Genomic DNA, 11,593 nt, shown 5'->3' on the forward strand with positions numbered 1-11,593 from the left:
TAATTTCATTTTTTGTATTGGTCATTGTTACACTATTAGAAATACAAGTGATTTTTATATATTGGTCTCCCATATCTTGATATCTTGCCAAACTCACTTAGTTCTAATAGTTTCTTTGTGGGTTCCTTAAGATTTTCAGTATATATAAGATCATGTCATCCATAAATAGAGATAGTTTTACTTCTTCCCAATGTATGCCTTGTACATACATTGTGATTTGTACTTGTTTTCTTGCCTATTTGTCCTGATAAAACCTCTAACACAATGTTGAATAGAAGTGGCAATACTGGACATCCGTTTTTTTCCCTGATTTTAGGAGGAAAATATTCATTCCTCTTTTTTTGTAAGAGGTTTTTTAAAAAAATTTTTTAATATTTATTTTTTAGTTTTCGGTGGACACAACATCTTTATTTTATTTTTATGTGGTGCTGAGGATTGAACCAGCGCCCTGCTCATGCCAGGCAAGCGGGCCACCGCTTGAGCCACATCCCCAGTCCCGGAAAACATTCATTCTTTCACCATTAAGTATGATGCTAGATTGGGCATGGTGGCACACACCTATAATTCCAATTACTTGGGAGGCTGAGGCAGGAGGATTGCAAGTTCAAGGCCAACTGCAGCAATTTAACAAGGTCCTAAGTAACTTAGTGATACCCTGTCTTAAAATAAAGAGGGGTGGGGATGTGATGCAGTAGATAAGCGCCCCTAGGTTCAATCACCAGTACCAAAACAAAACAAAAAGCCAACCAAAAAAAACCCCCAAACCCCAAAAACCAAACAAAAACAAACAAACAAAAAATATGGTTGTTAACTGTGGGCTTTTTGTTGATGCCTTGTATCAGGTTGAGAAAGTTCATTTCCAGTGGGGCTGGGATTGTGGCTCAGTGGTGGAGTGCTTGCCTAGCATGTGTGAGGCCTTGGGGTTTGATCCTCAGCTCCACGTATAAATAAATAAATAAAATAAAGGTATTGTATCCAACTACAATCAAAAAATAAATATTTAAAAGAAAAAAAGAAAGTTCATTTCCATTGTTAGCTGGTTGATTATTTTTTTCATAAAAGACTGTTCAGTTTTGTCAGATACTTGTTTTTGCAACTCTATTAAAGTTATCTTTTTTTTTTTTTTTTTTGTATTTTACTCTGACTTTTATACGTTATATTAACAGACTTTTAGAGCCTTCCTTTCCTGGGATCAATCTCACTTGGTCATAGTATATAATCCCTGTATACTTTGCTGGATTTGGCTTTCTGTTTTTGTTTTTGTGTTACTGGGGATTGAGCACAGGGAGGCTCTTCTACTGAGCTACATCCCCAGACCTTTTCTTTCTTTTTTTCTTTTCTTTTCCTTTTTTTTTTTTTGGTGGTGCTGGGGATTGAACCCAGGACTTTATGCATGCTAGGCAAGCACTTTACCAACTGAGCTATATCCTCAGCCCCTTCCCCAGATCTTTTCATTTTTTAAATTTTGAGACAGGGTCTTGCTAAATTGCCCAGGCTGAGCTCCAACTTGTGATCTTTCTGTCTCCGTGTATTAAGTAGCTGGAATTATAGGTATATACCACCATGCCAGGCTTTGTTAAGGACTTTTACCTTTATATTTACAAAAATATTGATCTGCAATTTTCTTTTCTGGTGTTTGTCTGCTTTTGGTGTTGGGGTAATACTGGATTCATATGAGTTAAGAAGTAGTCCCACCTCTCCTATTTTTTGGAAGAATTTGTGAAGGATTGGTGTTGACTCTTGTATGTATGTTTGGTAGAATTCACCAATGAAGCCTTCTGGACTTATTAATTTTGTTTCATGTGCCAAAGAAGTAATCAAATTTTCTTAAAAAAATTTTTTTTTGGTTGGTGCTGGTAGGGCCCCAGGGCCCCATACATACTAGGCAAGTGCTCTACCACTGAACTACAAACCCTTAGCCCTTACCAATCAAATTTTCTTGTTAGTTGCATAATTCTTGTAATAACTCTTATTAAATATTTCACTTTTGAAAATTATCAATAAGAAATTCAAGCTTACCATAGCCAGTTAGTCTTTTGCATCTACCGATAGTTTTGGTTTTACTCTGATGCTTCCCTATATGTTCAATAATCAGGCCAGAGTATTTTGCCTTCAACAAAGTACTATCACAGAGCTCTGTGGAAAAGAACTATGTCAAGTACTTTTGGATGCAGGTTTCCAAAAGCATCATTTAAACAACTTTAAAACCACACTAGTGAACCAAGTCAAGAAGCTAGTGAGCTCCTGAGCCATCAAAATCCAGTGGAACAAAATCTGCTAACCCAAGATTTGGTGGAACAAGAATTAATTATACAGGACTGGAAGAACAGATGAAAGATAACTGCAGTATTTGTTTGGAATATTGTTGATCTTATCATAAGGTTTTAATTTCCAAATGCATAAGGAAGTTCTTTTCTTTCCCCATAAGCTCATAACAATTTAGTGGACTATGCTTTTTCAAACTGAAATGAAATGTTTGTAAATATTATTCTCCCTGTCTGACCCTTCCAGAATTCAGAGTCTCATAATGAGTATTCTTATTTTCAGGACACTGTATTAACTGGCATAGGTTCAAGGAGAATCTGTTCTCCTTTTTACCATGAAACATTGTTTTTGCAACCAAGACCTTGACTAGAATGTCATATTTGAGAAAGATGCTATTTTAATCAAATATGGCCAGACACTATTAAAGAACAAAGATTAATTTTATGGAGTCAATTATTATAATCCTTTCTTGGAAAATTAGCCCTTATAACTTATTTATAGGGTTCCCAGTTTTATAGGTGAGAAAAGAAATTAATTTCTCGCAGAACACAACATTTTAGGATAATTTCATCTAAGTTTATGATTCCTGCAAATGAAACCAGGTGGAGAGGTTTTGGTGGGGTTTCCTACTCTGAAAAATCTTTAAAAAGTCCAATCTGAGATTACTCATGAAAACTTCCAAAAAGTGAAGCTTAACACCTCAACTCTTGTCACACCTAGGTAAATGATCACATGAAACATGATAAAATTCTGTCCTAAGAGAAATTTAATGGACTTCTGCCCTTGGAAAAAATTATGTTGCAAATAGGAAAAAAAAAAAAAAACGAAATTATTAGGAATTGCAAAGTATTTATAATTTCTGTTTGTTCCACTTGCAAATGCAGTCTTTACCTCATCTAAGTATATGTTCTATTGAATTTCCCTTTGAACTGGTTATAACATTTGTCTGATTCTCTTGTACCAGTGGTATGAGTAAAATCTTTGACATGTGACCATTTTTATATCTATAAGAGTCAATGGCTTTGCCTTTTCTGAAAATTATCTTTTAACTTAGCCATTAGAGTTATTTTCATCAGTCAATCTGAATTTCACCTTTCCAACTATCCAACTTCCCTGTATCCTTGCTTTATGAACATACCTGTTAGTCACAACTATAGCTTGGTGTGATGGAAAAAATGTATGCCCCTGTGACTTTTTTTTTTTTTTTTTTTTGGTGCTGGGAATTAAACCCAGGGCCTTGTGCATGTGAGGCAAGCACTCTACAACTGAGCTATATCCCCAGCCCCACCTATGACATTTTAATTAAATAAGAATTCTAAAAAATTCTTTACTAAGAAAAAATACAAATTTAAAAACAGAAAACAAATAAGATTTTACAGAGCACATATTTTCTGTTATGGGAGAATAGATTGGAGGGCACAGCTTCTCGGTAGAAAGACCAGTGAAATGTTTCTTTCTTTCTTACTTTTAGTTGTAGACAAACACTATACCTTTATTTTATTTATTCATTTTTATGTGGTGTTGAGGATTGAACCCAGGGCCTCACACATGGGAGGCAGGTGCTCTACCATTGAGCTACCGAAACTTTTCTTTCTTAATTTAGGAATGCCTTGTTCCAAATCCCCTTAGAGAGTTCTTGGGTAGATCTCCCTCCCACATGCTCACTGCCTTCCTGTCTCCCTGGGTTGGATGCTACTGGAAAATAGAATGCTCACATCTATTTTGGCCTCATCAGTATAGCAAGAGAAATCAGCAACTAGAGGCAACCTGCCTCCCAGCCACCCTATCTGCAGGAATGGTGAGGTACAATTTTTCCACAGAGGTCAATTGGGGATTTTGAATTCATGAGTGGTTGAGCAGCCTTTGAAAATTCAAAATCAATGAGCTTTCTTCTGACTAGTATTCTGGTTTTTAAATGTATTTTTCTTTTAAACTCAACTATAGTTATTAGTTATCATAATATTCAATTTCTTACAGTCTCCTATTGTTTTAGAGTGTCTGTCATTAAAACAAATATCTTTTTTTTAATGAAAGTATTGAAATCTGTTTTCCTAATATATGTTGTCCATATTCTACTCTGCCCAGTTTTACATTGATTTTGGAGGATTGAAATCTACAGTGGGAGAAAGAAGAAGAGCAGCCCCTGAGATCTAGAACTGATCTGACACTCTATGGTCATTTTTTTGATCTCTGGTTGAACATAAAGGAATTTATAGAATTCTTTTTTTTTTTTTTTTTTTTTTTGGTTACTGGGGATTGAACTCAGGGGCACACAACCACTGAGCCACATCACCAGTCCTATTTTGTATTTTATTTAAAGACAGGGTCTCACTGAGTTGCTTAGTGCTTTGCTGTTGCTGAGGCTGGCTATGAACTCGTGATCCTCCTGTCTCAGCCTCCCATGCCGCTGGGATTACAGACATGCATCACCGCATCTGGCTGAATTTATAGAATTCTAATCTCAGACATGATCATTTTAAGACCACAATAGAACAGATTAGACAAGACTGTTTCCTAGTTTTGTCTTAGCACAGATATAAACAGAATAACTATATCCACAAAATACCACCCTCCTTTTTTTTGATACCAGGATTGAACCCAGAGGTGCTTTACCAACTGAACCACATCCCCAGCCCTTTTTATTTATTTATTTATTTGTTTGTTTTGAGACAGAGTCTTCCTGAGTTGCTAAGGCTGACCTCCAACTGGTCGCTGGGATTATAGGCATGTGCCACCCTGCCTGGCTCAAAATACCTCTCTCTTGCTAAATAAATAACTACTCCTTCTTTAGCTGATTATTTACCACCCTTCTGACAACAGTTACAAATTACCACTTTCTTAGACTCTCCCAAAATCACCCCACCAAAACCCAAATCCTGTAAGAGGCTCTAAGACTCCCTTTCTGAGACTCCTTTTGGAGCCTCAGAACTCCAAAAGTTCTTAACTAGGGGTGTGTTCTTGGTGGTCTTTGCTTAACTAGGGGTGTGTTCTTGGTGGTCTTTGGCAGAAAAGCATTGACAAATGAAATGGTCACATTGTCCATGTTCCTGTCACTGCCACAGAACCAAGTAATGATTTTTTTCTTTGTTGGTCTAGAGTAAATTCAAAGAATTTGAGTATCAAGATATATATTGATAATGATGGATGTAACCCTTTAAATAAAAGAAGAATCCGGGAAACCATACTGATATAATGAATGGATGAAGCACTAAAGGGTAAAGAAAACTCTATATTAGAATGTCAGTGAATAAGTATAGAAACAGGGATGGAATTAGAAAATTACAATTTTGTAAAGATCACAGAATGATTTATTCATGCCAGAACCATCATTATGTGGAATAGGATAATTATATAGTCCTCGAAGTATCTCTTCACAAAAATTACTTACTAATTAATTAATTCCTTTACAGTGGAGAAATCTGACAGACATCATTTTAACTAATTACAGTTAACAGAATAAGTGATAAATTATGCACTTTCTATATGCATTGAGAACTCAGCACCACTCCTAGGGTATTCCTACCCAAAATGCATAAATCACGAGTAAATAATAGACCGATCCAAATCAGTTGACAATATAACTACAAAATAATGAGCTTGCATTCTTCAAAAATACCCAGGTAATGAACCAAAGGAAAAGACTGAGGAACTGTTCCAGACTCAAGGAGGCTGAGGAGAGTGACCAGCTAAGTGCAGTGTGCGTTCCTGGATTGGATCCTGGACCTACAAAAGAACTTTGAGACGGTTGGCAAAATTTGAATAGGGCTTATAGAATTGATGGCAACCTGGATTGATAGCCATTTTCTGATTTTGATAGTTATACAGTAGTTTTATATGGGAGTGTCCTCCTTTTTAAGAAATACAGGCTGAAGTATTCAGAGTTCATGGGTCATCAATTCTGTAACTTATTGATCTAGAAATATTCACAATTGGGATATCTAGGTGAAGGGTACACAGGGCTCTTTGTATTTTTACAACTTTCTTGTAAATCACTTTAAAAAGGTAAAAAAGAGGGCTGGGGTTGTGGCTCAGTGGTAGAGCGCTTGTCTAGCACATGAGAGGGACTAGGTTGGATCCTCAGCACCACATAAAATAAATAAATAAAAAAGTTATAAAAAGTAAAAGAGAAGAGAGAAGAAGGGAAGAAGAAGAGGAAGAAGGAAGGAGGAAGGAGGTGGGGAGAGGGAAGGAGGGAAGGAGGTTGGTTCTGCCTGCAATCCTTCTTTGAGCAGAACTATATTGTCTTCCAGGAGAGGGCAGCAGATCTCTGCCCATGTAGTTGGAGCCTTTGATCATAATTTTAGTTATTTCCTTTTAATGTTCAAATGGTTATATTTTTACTTCTTCAATTTGAATCTAGCATCTTCTAGGCCAGTAGTGATTCATATCATGTGTCTATGTATTGTTATTAATATACAGATGCTTAGGTCTTAAGATTTACTGAATCTCTTGATATTCTTAATATGTTCCTATTTTGTTTTGTTAGGTAGTACTTGGGATCAAACACAGGGCATCACACATGCTAGGCAAGTACTCTACAACTGAACTACATCCCTAGCCATTAAAAAAAAGAAATATATATATTTCACTAAATTGCCTAGGCTGGGCTCAAGTTTGTGATCCTCTTGCCTCAGCCTCCTAAATAGCTGGTATTATACAGGTGTGCACCACCCCACCTGGCTTTCTTAATATGTTCTTATTATAAGCTTGAAATATTCATGATATATGATATGCCAGGATTATTGTATGTTATATCTTAATATTCTATCTCTGTAAAAGGTATGTTCATCCTAGTTTATAAATTAGATGTAATATTCATTGACTCCTTTGAAAATAGTTATTATGTCTATAATTATTTTGCCTAAAGTTGTTAAAATTAGTTTTATTGTCTTGTTTTCAATCTCATAGAAACAACCAAATTGTAAGATATAAAGAATTACATTCTTGGGGCTGGGGATGTGGCTCAAGCGATAGCACGCTCGCCAGGCATGCGTGCAGCCCGGGTTCGATCCTCAGCACCACATACAAACAAAGATGTTGTGTCCACCGAAAACTAAAAAATAAATATTAAAATTCTGAAAAAAAAAAAGAATTACATTCTTGAGACTGCTGAGGCTCAGCGGTAGTGCACCTGCCTCGCATATGTGAGACACTGGGTTCGATTCTCGGTATCACATATAGATTCATAAATAAAATAAAGGTCTATAAGCAACTAAAAAAATTACATTCTTAAAATGAATTCTTATTGGAACTTTCACTTTTGAAAATCATCAGTAAAAAGTTGTAAGCTAACCACAGTCATTTAAAGTCTTTTGTCATCTACAGATACTGTTACAGTTTGGATCTGGAATGTTCCCCAAAAGCTCATGTGTTAAAGGTTGGTCCCTATTGGGAGGCAGCGGAAATCTTAGGATGTGGGAGTTTTTAGTTGGGGGCACATCCTTGAAGGAAATATTGGGACCTCTGCCCCTTCCTCTCTCTTTTTGTCTTCTGGTTGCCGCGAGTTGTTCAGCTTTGCTCCATATTGCCCTCCCCACCATGATTTTCTGCCTTACCACAGGCCTAAAGGCAATGGAAGTGGCTGCCCATGCGCTAAAACCTCTGAAACTGGGAGCCAAAATAAATCTTTCCTCCTCTAAGTTGTTTTTCTCAGGTATTTTGTCACAGCGACAAAAAACTGACTAACAGATATTTTTTTGTTTCACTTTTATGCTTCATGAAAGCTCAACCATCAACTATAAGCCAAAGTGCTTTGTCTTCAAGCAATTATCTCAGAATCCTGTGGAAAAGGACCATGGATACTATGGGCATGATATTTGATGGTACCATTTGAACAATTTTTAAGACTGTACTAATGAAGTGAACCAGAATTTCTAGAAGCCAGTGGGTTCAAAAGAATGCTAAGCCAAGATCCCAGGTAACAAGATTTCATTACACAGAACTGAATGAACTAAGGAGTATGATTACAGTTTTTGTTTGAAATATTGTTTTTGTTGTTATAATGCTCTATTTTCTGGATCTTTAAGGAAGCCTTTTCTTTCCTCTTAAGCTATCTATAACTCATAACAATTTAGCAATTATAATTCTGCTTTGCGTTTAAGACTCTACTTTTGAAAACTGAAATGAAACATTTGTAAATGATATATTATTTTCCCTGCCTGACTTTTGCAGAATTTGGAAACTCTTATTGAATATTATTAATTTCGTGACAATGTAACTATTGTATTTTCATGACAAAGTAGTTGTTAGCATAGGTTCTAGTAGAATCTGTCCTCCCTTTTCACCAGAACATATTTGGAAACATTGGTTGTACAATAAAAGCCTTGATTGAAATTTTATATTTGAGAATGATGCTCATTGAATCAAATAAATTTTGTTCAGATACTTTTAAGAAACTAAGGTTGGCGTTATGGAGCCAGTGCTTACAAAGCTAATTTAAAGAAAACTGGCCTGGTACCTGGGCTTTTGTGTTCCCAATCTTACAGGGCAATTTCAAGCACACTCAGAAACCCTTTGCTAGTTTGGAGACCTCAAGATAATTCACCCAGATCTGGGGGTTCTGGAGTTGGAATCTATTGATAAATCATTTGCATGGCTACCTAGCTTCAAGAGATTTTTAAAAGTTAAACTTGAAATTTTTAGGAAAGAAAAAAAAAGAAATTTTTAGGAAACTTTCAGGAAAGCCAACTATAGAGGGCCTAAAGGGGACTAGGGATGTAGCTCAGTGGTAAAGCACTTGCTAGCATGTAGGAGGCCCTGGGCTGGATATCTAGTACTATATTAAAAAAAAAAAAAAAAAGCCTAAAGAGTTTATTACCACTCTTATTACAACCATGTAAATAATGAAGTCAAATGTTATGAGACCAGCCTTATTTTGTGATCAAGAATAATCTTCCTTCTTCCTTTGAGATTAGGAATGAGATTTTACAAAAAATAAAACTGTACTTCAATGAAAAATTATGCATTGACAATAACAACAGCTCTCACCTATTGGATTCTAACCCTGCTTGCTGTCTTTGAGCTGTTTTGCTGCTCTTTTCAAATTGCAGGTAACTGATGGATATTATCAAAGGCAAAAATGAGCCAATTAAGAAAATTGATCAAGGCCCAGCATGGTGACGCATACTTATAATCCTAGAGGCTTGGGAGGCTGAGACAGGAGGATCTTGAGTTCAAAGCCAGCCCAGCAACTTAGCGAGGCCCTAAGCAACTTAGTGAGACCCTGTCTCTAAATAAAAAAGATTGATCACATTCAGGCTATCATGATAGGGAGAGCACTCAGATCAGAGTATCTGGGCAGGGTGGTTTTGACTCGGACTTTTGTAGGAAGGAGTATACCCATTATAGGTGGGATCATTTCCAGGAGGGACTGTGTTCCAATCAGAGGAAGTTGCAGTTAGGCAAACAGGAAATGTTTAGCTCTGTGTCCAGCTAGATTCAGGGTCAAATAGTTCTAATCTCAGCTAATAGTTCATACGTCAGAGTAAAGGGAGTTAAAGACTCTGTGTCTGGCCTTGTCACAGGACAAGGGAGTCATCTGTGAGCCTATGGGAGCCAGGAGAAAGAGTGAATAGCGAGTCTTATCTAAGTTATATGGGAAAGGATGCGTCTTTGCAGTAAGCCATTTCTCAGAGAAAAAGTTCAGGGAGGATTTTCTTAACCATCGCTGTTTCCTGGGAACACAGGATTCAGATAAATTTTCACATTGTTAACATGCAAACTCTATCTTGTCCTGTCGCACTCCAAATGACTCCTTCATACCACGCCATGAAAAAATCTGTTTTGCTCCTTTACACTTCTGAGCAGTTTCTCTTTAGTGGCACTCAACAAACCTTAAAAACATGTTCCACACATTTAATTGAAATTATTTAGCATACATATTTTCTTTTTCCTGCCAAGTTACAAGCTCTTCCAGGACAGAGCTTGTGTTAGATTCATCTTCAGGTCTCCACCAGGGCTTAGCCAAGGACATTTGTTCTTACCATCTATCACTTGGGCTCTATAAACACTAATTAAGTGCATACCTGAAGCCTAGCTCTAAAAAGGAGCTAAAAACAGTACAAGCTGTATAACCTTAGGCAAGTTACATAACTTCTGAGTCTCTTGCAAGACAGTCTCCATCTCCCAGGTGCTGCGAAATGATATATGGGAGCCAGCAGACAGAAGTTACTAGGAGCCCTGGCGTGGCCACCCAATCCAAATTCATAACCCCTTCCTGTCTCCCATTCTTCCTTTTGCTTTGTTTTCTCCTCCTTGGCACTTGGTACACACTGTATGTATCATTTTTTAATCCTCTTTTCTCCCCACTCTAGTGCTGGGGGATCCAAAGCAGGCTCTTAAGAATGCTAGGAAAGTACTCTGCCACTGAGCTACTCTCTAAGCAGCAACGCCCGCTTCCCCGCTTTTGAGACAGGGTCTTGCTAGTTTGCCCAGCCTGGCCCCAAACTCTTTTTTTTTTTGTTACCAGGGATTGAACCCAGGGACACTTAGCTACTGAACCATATCTCCAGCTGTTTTTTTATATTTTAAGACAGGATCTTGCTGAGTTGCTTAGGCCCTTGTTAAGTTGCTGAGACCGACTTTGAACTCGTAATCCTTCTGCCTCAGCCTCTCTAGCTGCTGGGATTACAGACATGCGCCACCATCCCCCATTGGCCACAAACTCTTGAGCTAAAGTGATCCTTCTGCCTCAGTTTTCCAAGTAGCTGGAACTACAGGTGGGTGACACCATGCCTGGCTCTGTTTTTATTTTCTTTCTCCTCCCTCCACCTCTAATGTGAGCTCCATGAGAGTAGAGGTTTTGTTAATTTGGTTCACTGCTATATCCTCAGCACCAGAAGAGTACCTAGCACATAGTATGTGCTAGAATACCTAGCATATAGTATAAATACTTGTATGATGATTAATCATTTTCCTCTACATTAGTAGCATAAGTTTCTTTTCTGGTAAATATTTGTTGTAATTAATAATGCCTGTCTGTTCCAGTAGAAATGATATTTCTAATATAAACATGTATATGCTGAGTTCATTATACTTTGGAAATATGATCTCATTTCTAGGAGTGTTGACAGTGGCTCTATTTTAGTATAAGGGGCTGGAGAGGGAATCAGGAGATTCTGGGGACTGCATGCAGGTGGGAACAGAGAAGCAGTGTCCAACGTGGCCAGCTGAGGCCATGGGAAACTGAGAGTGATGTGATCTTGCACAATGAGAGTTCAGCTCCCAGGTGCTCCAGAGAATGGTCACTGTGATGATGGAGGAGGCCAGGAAAAGCAGTGTCCCCTTCATGTGGCTGGACTGCAACACGAGGCCAACTAGCTGGGTCTTT

Source organism: Marmota monax, unplaced genomic scaffold (genome assembly GCF_021218885.2).
Source record: "Marmota monax isolate L192 unplaced genomic scaffold, Marmota_monax_Labrador192_F-V1.1 WCK01_AAM20220418_F8-fsc00100, whole genome shotgun sequence".
Lineage (NCBI taxonomy): Eukaryota > Metazoa > Chordata > Mammalia > Rodentia > Sciuridae > Marmota > Marmota monax.